General features: G+C 37.9%; 1 long non-coding RNA gene across 2 annotated transcripts; it reads left to right on the top strand.

The window, feature by feature from the left end:
- Positions 1-11,016: 11,016 nt before the first annotated feature.
- On the top strand, positions 11,017-17,195 carry LOC149920214 (uncharacterized). 2 transcript variants are annotated; one of them, XR_016470206.1, is made up of 4 exons: positions 11,034-11,068; positions 14,607-14,721; positions 16,235-16,335; positions 17,045-17,195. It is a non-coding gene; the product is annotated as an uncharacterized LOC149920214 (long non-coding RNA). The 2 variants fall into 2 exon arrangements; XR_016470189.1 differs by lacking the exon at positions 14,607-14,721 and having other exon boundaries at positions 11,017-11,068.
- The last annotated feature ends 4,894 nt before the right edge of the window (positions 17,196-22,089 follow it).

Here is a 22,089-nt window from a genome sequence, read left to right as displayed (position 1 = left end):
CAAAATAATTTTAATGGTATCAGAGAGGGACACATCTGATTCTATAGAATCAGGCTCTTTAGAAGCGATAGGCTAGGTAGGAAGGGTGGGGGAGTTGCCCTCTATGTCAAAGAGTGGATAGACTCTGAGGAGTTCCTCTGAGAAACAGTCAGGATCAGGTTGAGAACCTGTGGGTTAGAATTAGGGATGGGTCTAACAAAGGCCAGCTGGTGATAGGAGTATACTACAGGCCACCGGATCAAGGGGAGACTGCTGATGAGGCTTTCTTGCTTCAGATGCAGGAGTGCTCACGGGCTCTCATCTTGATGGGGGACTTCAACCATCCGCACATCTCTTGGAAAGAGACCACACGGCGAGTTGCAAGAGGTCCAGGAGGCTCCTGGAATGTGTTGATCATAACTTTCTGGTCCAGGTGTTGGACAGACTGACCAGAGGTGAAGCGTTGCTGGACCTGCTGCTCACCAATGCGGAGGAAATCATTAAAGGTGTTAAGGTTGGAGGCAGCCTGGGTTGCAGTGGCCACGCTCTGGTTGAGTTCATGATCTTGAGGGATTTGGGCCTGAAGAGTGGTGTCAGGACCCTGAACTTTTGGAGAGCAAACTTTAAGCTGTTCAATGGACTGTTGGCCAAGATCCCCTGGGATGCTGTCTTTAGAAACAAAGATGTTGAGGGGAACTGGCTACTCTTCAAGGATGCCTTCCTGAGAGCACAAGAACTCTCCGTCCCTCTGAACAAGAAAGCGGGCAGAGGAGGTAGGAAGCCAGCATGGCTTGGCAAGGATCTGCTGGGCATGCTGAGGGCAAAGAAAGGTGCGTACAAGCTCTGGATACAAGGGTGTGTCACCTGGGAAGAATACAGGGATGCTGTCCGGACTTGCAGATGTGGGATCAGGAAAGCCAAGGCTCAGGCGGAACTGAACTTGGCGACGGATGTGAAAAACAATAGAAAGACATTCTACAGGTCTATTGGCCAGAAGAGACAGGCCAAAGTAAGTGTACCTCCTTTGGTAAATGTAAAAGGAGAACTTGCTTCAACAGATGAAGAGAAGGCTGAGGTACTGAATGAGTTCTTTGCCTTGGTCTTCACTGGCGGCCAGGACTCCAGTACTTCTCACATCCCTGAACCCTGCATCCCTAAACCTCTGGGTGAGGACCGGGGTAGTAAATTCCCCCCCACTGTGAGGACAGAGCAGGTCCAAGACCGCCTCATGAGACCGAATGTGTACAAGTCTATGGGGCCGGATGGCATGCCAGAGGAAGGTCATGCTTGATGCAATCTGGTGGCATTAGTGGACAAGGGAAAGGCGACCGATGTCATTTACCTGGACTTGAGCAAGGCCTTTGACATGGTCCCCCACCACATCCTTATCTCCAAATTGGAGGGATGTGGATTTGATGGGTGGACCACTTGATGGATAAGAAATTGGTTGAAAGTCCGCAGACAGAGGGTGGTCATCAATGGCTCTATGTCCAGGTGGAGGCTGGTAATGAGTGGCGTCCCCCAGGGGTCTATCATGGGATCAGTGCTCTTTAACATCTTTATCAATGACATCGATAACGGAATAGAGTGTACCCTCAGCAAGTTTGCTGACGACACCAAGCTGAGTGGTGCGGTCGACATGGTTGAAGGAAGGGATGCCATTCAGAGGGACCTCAACAGGCTTGAAAGGTGGGCCCAGGTAAACATGATGAGGTTTAACATGGCAAAGTGCAGAGTTTTGCACTTGGGCCGGAGGAATCCCAGGCATTCATACAGACTGGAAGGAGCGGTCCTTGAGAGCAGCCCTGCAGAGAAGGACCTGAGGGTTTTGATGGATGAAAAGCTTAATATGAGCCAGCAGTGTGTCCTTGCAGCTTGGAAGGCAAATGGTATCCTGGGCTCCATCAAAAGAGGGGTGGCCAGCAGGGACAGGGAGGTGGTTGTTTCTCTCTACTCTGCTCTTGTGAGGCCCCATCTGGAATACTGCGTCCAAGTGTGAAGCCCCCAGTACAAGAAAGACAGGGAGCTGTTGGAGAGGGTCCAGAGCCACAAAGATGATCAGGGGACTGGAGCACCACCCTACGAAGACAGGCTGAGGGAGCTGGGCTTGTTCAGCAATGAGGGGTGACCTCATTGCAGCCTTTCAGTACCTAAGGGGAGCCTACAAACAGGAGGGGAATCAACTCTTTGAAAGGGTAGATAACAGCAGGAGAAGGGGAAATGGTTTTAAGTTGAGGGAGGGAGGATTTAGGTTGGATGTCAGGGAGAAGTTCTTTACAGAGAGAGTGGTGAGGTACTGGAACAGGCTGCCCAGAGAGGTTGTGGATGCCCCATCCCTGGAGGTGTTCAAGGCCAGATTGGATGGGGCCCTGGACAGCCTTGTCTAGCATTAAATGGGGAGGTTGGTGGCCCTGCCTGTGGCAAGGGGGTTGGAGATTCATGATCCTTGGGTTCCCTTCCAACCCTGGCAATTCTGTGATTCTGTGATTCTATCACAATTAAAGGATTCAAGTGAGCTAAATTTATAGCTGTCTGAAGTTTAGTGAAGCTCAGGCACCCAGGGATGTCACATAGGCAGCAGAAGAAGTAGGATAAAAGAGGAATCGAAAACCATGAGGACCAATTTCTGCCATCAGATTCCTCACTACGGAATGCCTGCATGCTGACGGACTCTCCTGGGCCTGCTATCTGAGTCCTGCTGCTTCCTCCTGGACTGGCTCTGCGACTTCTTCCTGCTGCCTGCTTGCTGCCAAGGCCTTCCATGCTGCTGCTCTTCCCCCCGCTGCTGCTTCTGCCTCAGACCTTCGAAACGTCGTGCAATGGGACCGCTGCTGGATCCTGGTAGTGACTATCCCTGCTTCACGGCATTCTTGCTTTTTTTCATATCTTTTCTATCGCCCTCCTTCCCTTCCCCATCTCCCTAATTAGGATTTATAGTGAACTGGTTGGACTAACATATAATCTCACACCAGGTATACAGATATTAAAAGAACCTCATCTCCCTCCTATAAATTGGAGCGAGACAGCCTGACATTACTTCTCAAATACAATCTTACCAATATTGGTCAACGGTTGTAGAATGAAGACTGGACTCAGTGAATCAATGGTGTATTTTTAGATTATCTTTTAGAATTCAAGACATGAGAGTAGGAAATAAAATCTACTGCCTACCGAGATTGCTTTATTTTTATTATTTTCATGTTTATTGAAGGCACCAGAATGCGTATACACTTGACAGACAAGTCAAAGGACCTAAAACAATTTGGAAACTATGTTTTTCCTAGTAAAGGAAAATATCTTTCAGGTTGATGGCACAGTATGGTTGTGCCTTTCTTAATATGCTTAGCACATTTATTTAGTCTGCTTATTTAGTCAGCAAGGCTGCTAATCTTGGTATATATATGTATATTTAAATTTCATATTGAGTTTATTTAACAAGATTTTTGTAGCACAAGAGTGGTTCAAGTACTTACCACTCTATGAGAGGGAACCAGAAGCTACACTTATGATGGATAAAGTGATTATCAGACTCCAAAAGAGCTGGCCAGAGCTGAGGCTATGAGTGGTGCTAGTGGAACCTCTGTGATAAACATTCGAGAAAGGGTAAAAAGTGCTGTGCTCTGTGAAAGAAGTAAATGAGAAAAATGTCAAACAGCCTTTCAGATTCCAAGTCCAAGTGTGGAAGGAGGGCAGGAAGTGCTTCGCGCACCAGAGAGCAAAGTTCACCTGCAGCCCATGGAGAGGCCCATGATGGAGCAGACCTTCCCCCTGAAGTACAAGGACTATACCAGAGCAAATGTCCTGCTGCATCTCGTTAAGGTCTCTATGTCACAGCAGCTGCATATGCCATGAAGAAAGCTACAATCTGTGGACAGGAAATGTATGAACTCTGTGATTCTATGATTCTTGGCTGGCCGGTAGAATCCAGACATGGGCCTATGGAGGGTCCATGGAAGAGTAATCCATTCCAGGACTGTGCCTCATGGGAAGGACACACTGGAGTAGTTCTTGAAGAACTGCAGTTCAGACGAGGGAGTCACATTAGATCAGATAATGCAATTAACGCTTTCTTTAGGAGGGATCTTATGCTAACGCAGGCAAAAGGTAAGAGAAGGAAGGAACAAAAGAAATAAACTGCTATGAACTGACTATTACCCCCACTTCCCATTCCCCTGAGCCTCTTCAGAGGAGCCTGGGAAGAAGGAAGTATTGGAGGGATTTCCCCCCCCCCCCCCCACTATTATTCTGTTAAAGATTGGTAGTAAATTAATCTTCTCCAAGTCAGGTCTATTTTTCTCATGAGGGTGATAATTGGTGAGCAACCTCTCTGTCTTTATCTCAACCTATGATTTTTATATATCATATATATATATATCTATGATATATATTTTATACCCTTGTCTTGCTCAGGAATAGAGATGAGAGAGTGGCTTGGTGGGCACCTAGTGAACAGTGAGTGTCAACACACCACGGATTTTCAAAGAGCAAATATCTTACGGCAGTAAATGCAGCTTCAGTTTTTCCAGCTGGATTCTAACTGTCATCAAACCAATTATTATGTTTATTCTTTTTCCATGTGCAACAGTTAAAGAATCTATATGAATAAATCTATGTCCTGACAAGAAATCTGGTCCAAAAACAATTTGAGGAAAATTCAGTGGTCTTAAAAAGAGACCCCTCTGAACATGTAGATACCAATCTTGGGTAGATGAAAACTGTAACGAATCTTAGTGATTTGGGAGAATCATCCATATTTACGTAGTATAGTACTGGAAAAAGCTATTATTTCAATAGCTTTTAGAGTTTTTATACATGGACTTGCTTCAGAAATTTCTGCATAAGTTATGGGAATAAACTGCAAATGGCCTGAGATTGCTTGGTAAAGACATGAGAGTGTCTGTAATGATAAAACATTTGAGTCTCTCTGGTAGCTTCTGCCTTCACAAAAAAAGTAATTAAAAGTTCTAAAAGGAGTAGAAGAAGCTGAGGAATACTATGTACATTTCAAGCTGAAATTTTAGTCTTGAGAGGGTGTTATTATCATGTAATGCTTTAGCATGAGAAATTCAGTAATAGCTGTAAAATGTAGTATAACTTTCATTCTCAAACTTTAAAAACTGTTATCTAATTAATGTATGATAGTCTTATTTCAGTGTTGTGCACATAACCTTTTTCAAGTTTCCCAGTGCAGTCTGCCACACAGTTAATTTCTGTTTAAATGTAAGTACTGCTATGAAGATTGCAGGAATCATATGTTGACATTTAATCTAGTTCTAGAAAACAATGAAGTATTGTGTCGTTGCTCTAATGTAAGAAATAATGAGTGCATAAACAAGAACTGAGCAAACCTGTGTTTTGAGTTGCCATTAGTGTTTTTGTTCTCTTTGAGAATTGTTTCAGTATGTGCCACTGGTTTTTGAAAATTGTTATGGGTGACATATTTGTCTTCTATCAGGTGCCTTGAGATGAAAAATTCAACACCATATTGCAATTTTCTTTTCTTCAGGAGGTATACTGCATTAGTGGGTTCTGTTCAGAAGAAATTAAAAATTTTCTCTTTTATTGTTTCAATAAATAACTCATATGGTACATACAATGTGTCAAAAGGGAGAAAAGTAAAAAGTATCAGGAGCAATTAACAATATATTCACTTAGGTTTTCAGAACTAATAATCTTTGTATTTCATATCCTTAAAGAATATTGAATTCCACATTTGGAGGATGGCCCTCAAAGGCAATCATTTCCAGCACAGGTGTGTTCTGGAGAGGAGTGCGGAGTATCACAGTGTGTGAGGGATCCTGAAACTCAGAGCAAGGAGAGAGCTGCTCAGAGCTGCCAGAACCCTCCAGTGCTTGAGAGAGTGGCAGTTAACAGAGTGGGAGAGAGTGCAGGGATGGCAAAAAGTAGCTCCTTTTTCTCTTATGGGAGTGGCAGGGAGCTGCACTTTATTGACACAAAAATAGTGACCACCCACTGCAGTGGCCAGGCTGGGTTGGAAATCCAGATGGATTTCCATGCTGACATATGGACTCAAACAGACCTCCTATGGAGTGACATAGCTGCCCAAAACTTGGCTGCAGGAACTACAGAATCTGGAAGTTCCCACAAGGACCTGGTGGCAGATCGCGGTGTCATGGGTGCAAATGTTTCCATCTCAACAAACTTTTCAAGCAACTGGTTAGTTTGTGTGAGGAAATCTGGAGGCAACGTAGTATTCTGGAACCAGAGAGATTGATGCATGGTATCATACAGTGACACGGGCAGACCAACAGCCCTGTGTTAAGTCCCTGAAAGTCCAGCCTTTAGGAGACAGACCACAGAAACATGCAAGATGAGGGAAACTGGATCCTCATCTCTGCTCAGAGAAGGAGGAAGATCTCCTCCTTGCCCTTGAAGTGCCCTAAACAACCGATACAACCTTGTTTAAAGAAGAAATACAGTTGCTAATGTTTGTACGTAAGAATTTTTAGTAGCTGTTTTCCGTCTTAAACAAATGGCATTACCAGATTTTCAAATAAATTAGTGTTTTAAACTTCTGTGATCTTTAGTCCGGAAAGGTTATAACTGACTGTCTAGGAAGCTTCTTGAAAAATGAAGTTTTTCTCATTTGGGACCAACCTTCCTTGTAATCTCTATCTAGATATCCCTTGCAATATTTGGATGCAGTGGGTAAGCAGTTAATGTCATTGGCATTTTATAGTTAAATAAACTGCAACAGATCTCTTGTGAGTTAAATGCAGATTTTCAAATTTCTCTTATTTCCAATAACTGCTTAATAGAAGTGTTTAACTTTTCAAACATCTCAGGCTCTTTGAGAACACTTATGCATATTACAAGTGTAAAGGGCAACTTTGAAGAAGTGGTTCCGAATCGTTAGACGCTAGTGCTTAAAGAAATTGCTTCAATGGCATTTTAGTGACACAGCTATAAGTACCTGAATGAACAGGGTGAATTTAACCAACTAAGCTGGAGTTGTGTTATTCACGTACGTCCATCATAAAGCATTGACTGAAAAAGGTGATTTAAGAGAACCTGATCATTTAAGTGACCTAACCCAAGTAAGTATTATGAATGTGGTTGCCCCAAGTTTTACAGTCCCTACCTCTCATCATTACCACATCAAGCTTTCAACATTCAAATGCATCACATACCCCACAGGCAACATATTGATTATGCAATGCATTCACATTTTCATGTTTTCAGAAAACCTTATTGGGCTGCATTGTGGTCCTTACATTCTTTCAAACACTTTGGACAGAAAATATTCAGCCTTTCTTTCTCACCTAGTTTTGTCTTACGGCAGCAGAAGCAAAGTATCAAGTTAGAAAGAGACTCAAAGGTGAAACCACTGAATGTTGCTTTTTTAGGATTTCCCTACATAAACTTATACAAACTTAGTTGGCCACCATTATCTATTTTGTGTTTAATTGAAAATATTTTCAGAGGTTCCTAATTTGTTGTAATGCTGTTTACAAAGAATCATAGGATTGTAAGTCTGTTAGAGTACAACTCCACCACTTATCAGTCCAAAAATAAAAGATTCTTCATCAAGAAAAGTCATAAAATCACTGCCTCCACACCTTCTTTAGCCAATCAAAATAAAGCATCTGCCCTTCTATTCTTTGCTAGCTAGCTAATCTGTTCCTAAAAATTACTAAAATTTAATTTAGAAGTTATGATGGAGAGAAAATATCAAGGATATTATATTAAAAACAATGAACTATTACTTCCCATAACAATGATGTCATTAAACATTTTAGTATGTTTATTTACTCATATTAGTAGTAGTAGCTTTAAATTTTAGATAAATATAAACTAGATTGACAAATACAGATGAGGTAAGTAAATAAATCTAATATGCTTCTGAGGCATTTTCTCAAAGTAAATTAAATATTTTTACCCAGAGGATTCTCACCTCAAAGCAGCATAATAAGGGACCTGTTCAGTATTTCTTTTAAAAATTTATTTTCCAGTTTGTTATTTTGATGGAATTATTATTTTTCATTCGTACATAAAATAGTACTTTTCACAGAAAACTGCACATATTTCTAATGGTTACTGTAGAAAAGGTTTTTTGGAAGCAAATCAGTCTCCCTCTCACTAAGTAAACGATGCAAGATGTTTATTGCATTAAGTGGTGTGAATATCAAGTACCATATCAAGTATCCATATTATTTATGTAGTATTGGTAGCTTACTAAAGGAAATATAATCTCTAGTTCTTTTTAAAAAAAATATTTCTCTTGCATTGATCTATTTGTTTTAAATGAAAATCATATACAAGAACAATGTAAATAAAGAAAGTATTATTTCAATTTCTCTGTTCTCACACAAGCTTTTCAGTATTTCTTCTTGCATTACTATTAGATTGTAATTTGTCCAATTTGCTGTGAATTTATGTGAAAACATTGTGGAGATTTTTAGCACTTTTACATTGACAACTTTTAGAATACTAGCAGTAACTTTGCCCTGCAGATATTCACCAGTGATCATTTTTCCATGTCATGTATTCTGGAAAAATAAAATAAAATGGACTACAATATTGTAATTATTGACTCCATAGAAGAAATCTACAAAAATACTTCTTCAAAGGTACAACTCTTCTGAGGTTACTGAAAGTAAGATTCCTCTTGCTCAAGTTCTGACAGCTGTAATGTATTTAGATCTGAGTCATTTAGACTCTTTCACTGAACACTAATATAATTGCAAAAATATATCAGATAATTTAAATACTTGAAGTTTTCTTGGGGCTCTATCAACATTTTTAAGGTTTTTAATACTTTCTTCTTTGCTTGTGATACCACAGTTAAGTATATATATGAATGTAATTTACAAATACAATGTAAATGATAAAGCCTATCTTAAGGATAGAGTTTACAGAGAAACATATTCATTCTTGAAATTACCATTTCAGGAAAGGAATATTTCATTCACAGGCAGCATTAAATGGGATTGTTATGGTTTTATGATTTTTGGTTATTGGTATTCCACATCATAACATCACATAGTGTACTGGGAATTTAAAGTGTTAATGCTCAAGTTCTGGGTACCCGTCCAGAAGAGAAGAAGAACTACATTCCCCAGGGGACTCTGTAGTCAGAGAGGAGAAATAACTCCTGGCAAGGTCACCTGATGTGCTCTTCTTGATCGGCTCTACTTTGTCTCCCTGCTGCTCAACTGGACCGTGCATCTCACCTCAGCATTATTGTGAGGCCTATCCACCTTTCAGACACTCTCTCTCTCATTATATTTGATTTATGAGCTTCAATTCTAATTACATTGTATTATAGCATGTTATCTCGCATTCCGATACTGTATTTAGTAAATTAGTTTGTTTCTCCTCAGATCGTTGCCGCTGTTTTTAATTATTTTGGGGTCCCCTGTTTCCCTTTTCCGGAGGCGTGGATTTTGCAAAATCCCTCCGCCCCACTAGTCACAGAACCGGGCTGAATCAGCCCGTAAATTGTTGACAGGGATAAACATTATTTCAGTATGTATTAGAATTAATGTAAATCCTTTTCTTATGTTAAGCATTACAGTATGTTGGCACCTACTCATATTTCATGCTTATTGACAAGCAATAGCTTTCCTTTCAAAACCAAATAAGTGCACATTTGGAAAATTTAGCTTAAATCTTGACTCTCTTTTGTCTCATATAGCCAGGCATCAGGCAATCTTTCTGCTATGATATTTAGCATCTTAATCCTCCCCAACACCCCCGAGCATTTAGTGTTAAAAATTAAGCAATTTACTTCAGAATGACTGTCATCACTTTATAATAACATCTGACAAATACGCTACTATCAGAGGGGAGGCTTTTAAATCAGGCCTTAACTACTTTTATTAAAGATTTGGAAGAATCACTGAAATTATATATTTATTTTCTTGCGTGTTTGTATTTCGATCTGGAGACTTTAGAGATTTTCCAGCTACAATCTATCTACTACCTGTTGTGAAACACCAGTAGCGAGATGATACAAATAATTAGAAAAGCATTGCTCACTCCTGAAGAAGTGTTATTGCCTTAAATGAATGTTTCCAGAGTGAGAATAAAATAGTAGTGCAGTGACACTTTTTCATCCCCATATTTTCCCAAATATACCTTTTGTTTCCTATGTATCCTATCTAATCAGTAACTCATAGGTGACTGTGGAATAGCACTAATGCAGTAAATATATTCCCATGAGAGTAAGTCACATTAAACCAGAAATCCTAAGACAACAAGGTCAGTCTCTGGTTTCCCTATGCAAAATACCAAAACCGAATATCTTAAAAATGCCTCTTGGTCAGATTTAATCTTTTATTCTTAAAACATTTCAATATATATAGTCTGCAATTAGACTTCTCACACTGTTGTACAGTAAGAGTGAAAATTACAGGGATGGATCTCACCTCGTAACATCTACATGTAAATCTGTATCACTTGCTATGCTGTGTTTCACAATTTTTCTAGGCCAATTTAATTTATAATGATCCTCAGCTGGCTAGACTACTCTCTGACTGACTAAGCTCATCTGGCTCAGGGAGACAAAACATAGGAATTAGCCTTGCTCTTGGCCTCTTATGATGCAGAGTTATGAGTTGAAACCTATCACTGTTCCACTTCTACAAAGGGTTTGCTAGAAAAAAATGTTGAAATAGATAATAAACAAAAATCATATGCACATCACCAGTGCCATTTTAGTTTTTGATAATTGTTCTTGCCTTCTAGAAAGGATAATCAGTAGTCTCTTTTCCAGATCTGGGAAGATCTCCACCACCAAATACATCTAGCTTAAACAACCCTGGACCCCAGTCCAATGAAAATGAATTCTCATACCTAAACCCAAATCCAGACCTGCCTCCCTTTTCACACAGTCTGTATCTACCCATGTACGGGAACTGCTGATTCACAGCCTGAACCTCTGATTGATCACCTGAGGTGAGCAATGAGTCAGCCACAGGAGCACAGGTGAAGGCAATTCACCTGTGCTGAAGGGGTGGAGCCTGGCTCCACCTCTCCTAGACCCATTTAAGAGCTGACTATGAGCTGGAAGGGTTCTTTTCTGGAGATCTCTCCTTTGGAGTTTTGCAGTGAGCCCAGGATGTGGGTAAGTATTTTTCTGTTTTCTTTTTGTTATTATAACTTGCTTTGCCTTACTCTCTTGTTTATTTTGTAATTAAGCATCTTTATATTCATTGATTATACAGCCCACAATGTATAGGACTTGGCTGTGAGTCTCCTCTGGGCAAAAACTGTGAGCTCTATGACATAAAAAATAATTTTGGTGTGTATAGTTGTTGTTGCTTTTACTGTTTTTTGTTTGTTTCTAATTCAAAGTACAACAGAGCTCACTGAAGTGCAGTCTTTATAACATGAAAGTGAAGGTGCAATGTAGCCTAATGTCTGATATGAAAGGATGTGATGTTATTTAAAGTTGATAAAATTTGCTGCAATGTAGCTGAAAGACAGTGCAAGAGAAGAAGGATGTTATCAACTTTAAAGCAAGTTTAAAAAAAAAAAAGTTTCCCTCATAATATACTTGTTAGGTTAAGACTACTCTTTTTACATATGATATTGATTGCTAAGAGGTTGGTTGTAATAAAAATCCATGTTATGAGTGAGAGATTCTTACTTCTGTAAACTTTTCAGAATCAGTTGTCCTGCAGCTCAAATCAAAACTCTCATGTACATTTTACTGTTTATTTTGACAGCATGTAAATATGAAAGCTCTTGATCACCACAAGCCTTAAAGTGAAATAAGAACCTAAAAATAAAACATTATTAAAATATTTCAGTTTACTTATACTACCATTCTATTATCTCTGAAAAAGGAATGAAATTTAAGCTTATTACACAGAATTACAGAATAGCGAGGGGTGTAAGGGACCTCAAGAACTATGAATCTCTAACCCCCCTGCCACACGCGGGGCCACTGACCTCCTCATTTAATGCTAGACCAGGCTGCCCAGGGCCCCATCCAATCTGGCCTTGAACACCTCCAGGGATGGGGCATCCACAACCTCTCTGGGCAGCCTGTTCCAGCATCTCAACACTCTCTGCAGAGAACTTCTCCCTGACATCCAACCTAAATCCTCCCTCTCTCAACTTAAAACCATTTCCCTTTCTCCTGCTGTTATCTATCTTGTAAAGAGTTGATTCCCCTCCTGTTTGTTGGCTCCCTTTAGGTATTGAAATGCTTCAGTGAGGTCACCCTGCAGCCTTTTTTTTTTCTCCAGGCTGAACAAGCCCAGCTCCCTCAGCCTGTTTCTGTAGGGGAGGTGCTCCAGTTCCCTGATCATCTTTGTGGCCCTCTTCTGGACTCTCTCCAACTGCTCCCTGTCTTTCTTGTACTGGGGGCTTCACACTTGGACGCAGTATTCCAGATGGGGTGTCACAAGAACAGAGTAGAGAGGGACAATCACCTCCCCATCCCTGCTGGCCCCCCTCTTTTGATGGAGCCCAGGATACCATTGCTTTCAGATCTGTAGGAGCATGCTGCTGGCTCATGATAAGTTTTTCCATTCATCAGAACCACCAGGTCCTTCTCTGCAGGGTTGTTCTCAAAGACTGCTCCTTCCTGTCTGTATAGATGCCTGGGATTCCTCTGGCCCAAGTGCAAAACCTTAATAGGATTGTACTGCACATCTCACAGAAGAGAGAAGCAATAACTGCATTTGCTGTCAATTAACATACACTGCATGGGAAGAATATAAATTAAATTTATCTTATTTGAGCTTTTTTGTTGATAGATTCAATGCCTGACTGGGCAAATCATTGGAGAAATCAATGTTTAGATACTACTTCATATTGTTTGCTATCCTTGTGGAGATGATAGCTTCTTAAGGAAAGTTATGGATGATACTTGCCACATTAATCTCCCACTACATTTGTCTTACAGCTTATGCAGCTGACTTGAAATGAAAACTAGTTCAGCTGATAAAGATGCAAAACACTAAAGCATGAGGATCTTCAGTTTGGGACTAAAAAAACCTTTTATCATTTGGCCTGTAGGAAGAAAACACTCCCCAACAGCACATATGTTGAGAAGCTCTTTGCAGTTGTGCAAGACTTCCTCAAGGAAATCTGGCCATAATTTAAAACTTGATATCAAAGAATTAAGTTGATTTCACCAGGCACCAATTGTAAGACTTGTCTGAGTTATGTCCTTTTCTTACTTCAAGGACATGGACAGGCAGTGGTTGAAGAAGGCTATGCTTCCCTATCACATTTGGAAAAAGATGATAAAACTGTTGAAATAAGAAGCCTTATCTGTCATCCATGTGTTTTTTTTTTTAAAGTTAAGGAAATTTAAAACAACAGCTGATATTTAAGATAGATTTCTGCACCAGAAATACTGACAGTCTTCACGGTACTATCTAGTAAGTGCCAATGCAACTAGTTATAGTCAATATGGTGTTGGGTTGTTCGTTTTTGTAAAAATGAGCTGTAGCTCATTAAAAAAATAAAAACAAAAAGCTGATGAACGAGAATCATAGTAATAATATATCTGCGCATTAATTCACATTTTTATTTTCAAAGTAGTATACAGGCTAAAAGCGAAGCTGTTTCCATTGGAGATGGCAAGTGAAACCTTATTTCCTGTTTTGGGACTCTAGGTGCAAGAATGCTTATCAGAGTACACCTCCAAAGCTGGTAAATACATTAATGACCAACTGGTTTGGAACTCAGAAGAAAATACGTTAAATAAATGGGCAGAGGGAGTGAATGACTATGGATGATCTGTAAAGCAATGACCAGAATAGGAGATGTTTGGTAGTGAGAGAAAATTCTCTGATACTAAAACTCGAGTGTTGCAGCAGTCATTGACAGCAAAATATAGTTCAAAATTACTTGGGCTAATTGTATGAAATGATAAATACAATTAATTAGTTACTAAGAAATTCTCTACCTTGAAGAACTTTCCTACTACAGAAAAAGAATTAGAAAGCAATTGAAATGATCTAATTCATGCAGATTCTCATTGCATGCCATGTATTCCAGTCACCATTTCATTCTGTGTTTTTCATTATCAGTTATGAAGCTCCTTTAACTGGGAACCTTGTATGAGGAATAGTATCATTAAAACTATATAAACTTTCTATCATCTTGGCATTTTTTTTTTGGTTGTAATTTTGATAGTTCTGCAGCAATGACATGGGTATTCTCTGTATTTAGGATTCACCTATTTTCAGATGTCTAGAATAAAACATCTGAGCCTTAGGTAGGAAAAGTATGTTCCTTTTATAGCCAAACAATAAACACCTTCAAATGATTATTTGTTCTAAGATTTATACTTACAATACCTAGCTCTGGAAGAGATTAATTCACTTATAGTGACCCCTGTCTCTTCATTGTCTGTGAGATGAGACAGTATTTCCCTTATTCTAATCCAAATTTACACATATAATTTAAGTTTGAATATATCCATGAATTGAGTGTCCACAACCTTTCTGATATCCTTTCTGATATCCAGGGCTATATTCACTTTCTTAAGGACAAGCATCTGAAGGTTAGAACAGATAATCTCTACATGGACTCCTTATTGTTGCATTTTCATTGTAGTATTTCCTGTATAACCAGTTCTATCTTTACAAAGGTGATCTTTATTCCTTTTTCCATATAAAAGACCTTGACAAATAGTTCAGATCTGTTTACGTATGGCAATGGAATAAATTCAACACAAGATAATCAGAATGCTGGAGAGAACATAGACACTTGAGACTATAGTTTGAAAGAAGATGGGCATATCACAAATATTAGGTAATAGTGCTTATTTCCTTTAAGAAATTGCTCAAGTACTCTGAATAATTAAGCCAGAGATTAAATATTATTACTATTCTGTAAAATAAGTTTGAAGAGTTATTTAATTCTGTGGGGAAAAAAAACCCAAACTTACTATCCACCAGCAATGGCAGTAAATAAACAAAAAGAAATGAGAAAGTAAAAGAAAGTAAAGCTGCATTTTAACTGGAGTATGGGAAAAGTTATGATTTTCAGTAATCCCTTCCTTGTATGCATGCTATAAACATTTTCTTCCTCATTTGTTTGTGCTATAGGAGAGATTCCAATGTTTGATTTTTTTTAACTTGGTCTTGAAAAAAAAAAAACCCTGAAAAACTAGAGATCTCACTTGTAACTCTGTGTGATCACAGAGGTGAGGAAGGAAAGCCAGTAATGACGATGTTTAGCTAAGCATTAGTTACAAAAGTTAACCCTGGTCAACAAGGAGAGTTGGACTGTGATAGCTGGATGACATTACATAGTGGAACTGATGCTATGCAGTGTAATGCATCATGTACTGCAATATCTTTTTTATAGCAAACGTTTGACATCATGATTCTTTGGGCTGAAGGCTCTTCCCAGGGCTAAGACAAAGCCCTGAATCCTTTTTTCCTCTCCTTCCAGCAGTGTGGCCAATTCTCTGACCATTTGCAGAAATCTTTATGCCACTATTTCATTTGCTTCTTTGAGATGAGCTCTAAGAAAGGAAGTTGATTTCAGTCTTACTTCATGTCTTAAGTTCTGTTCTTCAAATACAGTGCCACGCTAATCTAGCAAGCTAAATAAAACCATGCCTTGAACTGAACTAGCTGGCTGGCAAATGAATAACTATGAGGGGTAGGCAGAGCTCAGTGCGTTGAGGGGCATTCTTGCACTTTGATAATGTCATAGAAATAAATAGTTATGGCTTTTATAGCTGTGATAGTCTGACAGAGGAAAAACAAGGTCTGTAGGTAGACAGGTTTTATTTGAGCAGCTAGTGAAAATGGGAAAGAAAAATTAAACTCATATAAGATCTCCTAAAAGTTCATTCAGTAGGCACTTATTTTTTTCTTTAAATCTATGAAGGTATTTCTGTGCACAAAAGAATGGAAATGAGGTCACTGAGAACTGTGGACATCAGAAATGTATTTTGGGCTATATCTTAGGAGACTTGTCTGCTTATATGTTTAAGTTGTCAATACAAATTACACAGGTTTCTTTAATGTGCCTTACATTCTGAAAACACAGCATACACAGGGAAAATATTTACTGTTTTTTCCCTTACAGTGGTAGAAAAGCAATAGACTTTTAACTAGGCATTTGTCTCCACCTCTGCTACAAACATATCATGAAAACTCATACAACGTAGTGAATTTCCATCCTTGCTTGCATTCATTTCTTATATCTGTGTCTGTTTCCAAAATGTTATTTTGACAACAGAACTATGTTAAGAAGATACGTATGCCTTCAAATATGGTACTTAACATTTCATGTCTCTTTTCTTTCTTAGATATCAAAGAAACTAAAGATGTGTAAACTCCTGTTACAATCTTTCACGTGGAAAAAGATACAGTCAGAGGGAGAACTGAGAACAGAACCTTTCTGATATAGGTTTGTCAGTTTTTTCTCACTTATTTTTTTTTATGGGGAAAATAATCATTTGAGGTTTCAGTATTCAAGATGCAAAACTAAAAAGATAGGTGATCTTTACAAATTGCATTATGTCTCTCATATGTGTCTCCTTTTTTGTAGAAACAGTGCATCTAAAAACTGTTATTAGCTTGTTTAAAGAGTTTCTGCTAGGTGTTCTTGAAAAAATAAGAAAGGACATTATATTCATGATCTGGTTTCTGGTTAAATTGCAGATACTATTAAAAAATCTTTCAGGGAAAAAATATTCATTACTGAGAGAAGCATAAAGGAAGACTAACTCTGACTATTTTGTGAGTGAAGATGTAATTCATCTTTATCATCTTTCTTTTCACTTGAAGTGTAAATCACATCAGCCAGTCCATTTGATCATCAAGTAAGCTGCATTGGCAGTTCTTTGAAGACACAAGCACATAAAATTATTAAGGACAGAATTAACAGAGAACACAGAAGAAATTTAAAATCAAACAATGGTGTAGAATTATTTCAGAAAGAGCAGATAAACAAGCACCATTAGGATCAGGAGTAGACAGGCAGGAGACATTGTATTCAACTCTTTCTCAACATGAAAACAGAATTTAATTATTGACATAAGTAGAGCCACAGCAGTTCATAACTGGAAACCCTTATGTGAACATTATTGTTTCCATTAACCTCTGTTTCATCACAGGGTGATGTTAACACGTGACCCATCTGGAATTTTGTGGAAGAAATATGAAGCATTTTTCTTTTCAATTTTTTTTATTATTATTTTAAATTACAGATCTGTGGTGTCATTGGTCTGAATTGTTTTCTTCTTGAGAAAAACTGATGAAAACCAAGCAAATCAATTAAAAATAGTTTTTATTGCAAGAAATCATTGGAAGTCTGTATTTTGATTTGCAAAGAGAGGCTAAAGAGAAAATCACATGATTTGTATCTATACCCCACATATCCAAATCTGAGCTTTGAAGAAGGTAGGGAATTCATTCCATTGAGCTTAAGAAGTCAAATGGGTTTCAAATGGACTTAATGGATGGAAATTAAACACTGTATTTAAAGTGGGTTATTTTTATTACTGTACAAGAAATACTGTCTTATTCCAGTGTTAACAATTAACATCTTCCCAATTTTAGAATTCACAGAGCTGAAAACAAGAAGAGCAGCTTCAGATATTTTACAGGGTATGGTTTTTCATAGCATAAAAATAGATAATTCATAGATGCAAAAAATTAGCCTGCATTTGAAAAACAATTTTACCTTTTCAAATTAGTAGTATGCAGTACAGTATAATATTTGTCTGGCTGAAAGTTTCTCCTGGGCTGAGTGCTCCTGTATCAGAGTTTTTTATTTTAAAGACAGAACAGAGTGCTTAAGATTGTCATGTAAACTGAAAATGCTGTTTCTTAGGTATGTTATTCAATGCTTCACAGTGTCAAACTGTTACTTATTTAAACAGCCTTGTTTAAATTTTAAGTTTATGAACTTCATAAACAGTTTAGAAAAGAGTGTGCACACTTAATGCAAACAATCTGATGTTAGAGTGCTTATTTATTCACGTAGCACCACTGGGCTTTCAGGACCTGTAGGTCTGTTTTGTTCACTCCTTGACTCCCTGAGACTGTTTAATATTTTTTTTGCCATTGCAAATTTTACAGATTCTAAAAAAAAAAAAAAGAAAAGAAAAAACAACAACAAAAAAACGTAGTCTATGCATTATGTTTATTTTTTTAATGATTTACATGCTGTATGACATGAGTTAATACCAAGTCAATGATAAGTTCAAGTGCAGTAAATACCTTAGAAGGGAGATGACAGAACTGCTTTGATGGAATCTCTTGGTAAAAACATACAAGGAGTACACAAAGAAGACAAAGAAAAAGAGGTCAGGGAAAAAATAAACGACAAACTGCAGAGGAATGGATACAGCAGAAGGAGATTAGAGATATATTTAATGCAGAGAGACATCACAAAGAAAGTAAAGGCCAAAGAATTCTGTGTAAAATGTGGAGCACCTTCAAGTCACCTACTACATGCTGCATTTCTATCTGTCTGTTGGCAGGAGTATCATCTATAAGCATAGCTCTAGGCAAACAACTTTGAGTATTGCTGTTCTGGGGCACTCTTTGCCTTTGTAAATTCCATCTTACAAAGTCAATCTTCTAGTTCTGGTCTTTTCTACTTAGTTTCTGTCAGAACCTCACTTTTGTGAGCGCAGTAATGCATTTTGTAACATTTTCTTTTGCAGAGAAGAGGTTCAAAGCAGAACAGGAGAGTCGCATATCTGCTGATCTATTGACCTTTATGGACCTTTCACATTTTGGTTAAAAAAAAAAAAAGTATTATGTAGCTAAACACTGCTTATTTTCTGCTTTTAAATTTCTTACATTTATAATGATGGCAGGATATTTTCTTTCCTTTAGAATCTACAGGGAGCTGCCACAAATATTTCTTAAAATACATCTTAGTGGATCTGGAATAGTCTTGTCTCCTGATCTCTGAAGCAGGAGCACTGTTAATAGGAAAGTGCAAATATTTAGAATGAGTTCCTAAGTGTTCATTCAGAGCTCTTCAGTAATGTGTATAAGTCAAAATGTTCTCCCAAGAAAATCTTATTTGTTTTCCCAGATTCATTGAAGGCTTTTAAATCAATCCTTTGCTTATAGTTTTATCTTGCTTTTTTTTTTTTTTTTACCTTGCAAACATATTTTCACTTCCAGAATAATAATTGCTCAAAACTTCATTGCAGGTTTTGCAAGTCAGAGTAATTTCATCTTTTGTAAATAAGGCTATTATATTTTACATTTTTATTCCATGGCAAAGGTAGCACTGATGAATAAATGGCAAGAAGCAGCTCTTTGGTTTGAAGTAACTCCTATCTAAAACTCATCCTTGTACATGATACTGTAAGAAGTCCTGGCTTATCCATGTTTTTAAGGTACAACCACTGCTTTGGATAAACAGAGACCAGCATCTTCCACAGATGTTGTGTATGACTTTTACTTTGATAAAGTGAAATCAATGGAGAAACTAATGCTATTTCTTTATGTCAATCTTTATCTGCATTTTATTTTGAGTAGTGAGAAGTAAAAGAAATCCAGTCAAGTGAAGTCTGGCTTATAGCACTGATTGCTGGATTCAAGTATTATATTGCTTGTCTCCTATTGCTACTAGAAATTTACATCTTCAACCATAAAGGCTGCGGCACATCTTCCCTCCAGGGCTTGGGAGAAGAGCTGAGAAGATATCGAAAACAGCGTAGGATGCACATAAACTCAGTAGGCAGGTCATGTATTTTGAAGATACACTTAACTACAGTAATGCTCTTATGGATGTTCTAGAGAGTATCAGTTATCTCCTGTATTATTTGAAGCAGGAGTTAGTCACTTTGTCATTCAGTTCAGCATAACAAAGCAAAGAGAAGAGGTCATTGCAATTCAGTTTCCTGGCATAGGTATAAGGCCTAATTTAATGGCTCGTGGTAGCCAAATATGATGCCAGCTGCAGACAGAGTTCCACACAGATTTCACTTTTATCCTTATTCTGTAGAAAATGCTAGATAATTTCCAAAGAAAATATGCCAGTACAGCTGTTGCAGTGCTGATAACTTGTCTTTCATCTGTGAAATCGCTTTTAGACTTGCTATCTGCCTTGAACATGAGCACTATATCTTTGCTACATTTCTGGATTAGTTTGAAAGATACCCTGCTGTTGCAGCTTGGAAGGGGTGCTGTTGAATTTTAAGGGCTTGTTTAGATTCATACAATGATCACCTCAAACAAGTGTTAGTGTTAAGATATTTGCATAGCAGTTTTCAGAAATAACAGTAGAAGGGATACAAAGGGAACTTAGCAGTAGCCTATCCTAAGTACCTTTTAGTATTCAACTGACTCTACTCTAGTATCTGTTCTAACAATACCTTCTCTGACTGTAATATTTTTAATAGAAACACTCTCATCTAATATCTCCAAAGTAAGCAGATATCCATCCCACTCAATGGTTTTATTTTCAGAGAGGTAGGTGGTGAAGCAAGAATTTAGATCTTTGTACCCCCTTCACTCATGCCTACTGCTTGAACTAAAAAGGGGATTCTGTTATCTAAAGCCAGAAAATGTACTTTCAGGCCCTACTCATATTTTTTAGTACTTTTAGTACTATTACTGTTTAGTACTAGTACTGTTTATCTCAGAAAAATACACAATCTTAATTCAGAGGGCCTTGAAAGTATACTTCAATCTCTAACTGATTAATTCAATTTCTAAGGTGCAAGTACTGATTAAGAGAAAAGAGAAAAAGTCAACAATAGCAAGATGATTATAACTAGAATTTGGGCATTGTCGTGTTTTCATAAGACGATCTTGTACATTTAGGAGGAAGTGCAAGATCTTTTATTACATACTATAAAAATATTGAAAAAAAGAACACAATTACAAACAAGTAGTATGTTAGTTTCTAATGTCTCTCAATTATTCACCCTCATTTTTTAATAGCCAAAAATATTTTCTTCAGTGTTTTATCCCCTATTTATCTTAAAAAGCTGAGCTGCTTTTTCTTGTACACCTTGTAGGTCATGAGCTAAAAAAAATCTGAGCTATAGCAACTCCTTGTTTGTGCATCCTCATGTTGTTAGCAGAGCTCCCTGCAGGAATCTGAGTCTCCTGAAATAGAGAGGAGAGCAGTAAGCTAATACTTATGTAAGTCATATCTTTGGAGAACAGTGAGTGGGTTTCCTTGTCAAAAAAAAAATTACCTCTTTGCCCAGATAATTAGCCTGAGCTTGAAATATCACAAGAAATAAAACATTTGTTTTTACATCTGACTGTTTGCTTATTCAGTGATTTAGAGATTCTTTGCCTTTTCTTTGGTTAGCTAGAAATGAACTTGTTATAGTTTTAGAAGGGGACCTAATTCTACAGTTGCACATATAGGGCATACAGCAGTGGACTTTGGATTTATGGATAGGGATATGAATACATAAATCCAGTACATCTATTTACCATCTGAGTAGCGTGCTCTTCTCAGGTCATGTTTACTGAAGTTTAGAGAAGCTGCAATTTCCCTTTGTGCTAGACAACAAATGACTTGTTTTGGTTTAAACAGCATATTGTGGTTGTCTCAATTAGGCAATAAATAGCATGAATGCATGTGTTGTCTTACCTTTGTATCAGATTTTTGTCAATTAGATTGTTCTTATTTTAAATTAAAAAAAAGATAGCTTATTTATCTAGGGGGGTAATAATGTTTTCCATTTTGTGGTCCTGTTGCATGAAGTCTAGCAGGATTTCCCAGTTCAGTATAGATAACAAGCATGTAAAAACAAATCAGTGCAGAACATTTCTTGATAATAAAGCTATAAACTTAAAATACTCAACAACAACAACAAAAATAAATAGCAAGAGCTCTCAAAGCCACGAAGGTGGCTGAAATGATTAGAGACTTCAAAATCTGTTTTTAATTTGCCTTTTTGCCCCAATATTTTTTCAATATTTTATTGTGCTTCTCATCTAGTCATAAGACTTACCATAAAAGTGTAAGTATTGATAATACTGTTGAACAACATTTGTATCTTCACACTGAAGATTTACCCTAGCCAAAATTCATGGAAATGGAAACCCCAGTAACGACAAGTCTGACATGACAGTCACTGCAATGGAAGTCCCTGTGCTCCCTGTTGGCTTGATTGTTGCATAACTATTACACAGTCCAGTAGTGTGCAATCATCTCCACTGTAGCATT

This window comes from Phasianus colchicus, chromosome 1 (genome assembly GCF_987193195.1).
Source record: "Phasianus colchicus chromosome 1, bPhaCol1.hap1.1, whole genome shotgun sequence".
Taxonomy (NCBI): Eukaryota; Metazoa; Chordata; class Aves; order Galliformes; family Phasianidae; genus Phasianus; species Phasianus colchicus.
The sequence above is the reverse complement of the archived record's forward strand: the minus strand, read 5'-3'. Positions and strand labels throughout refer to the sequence as shown.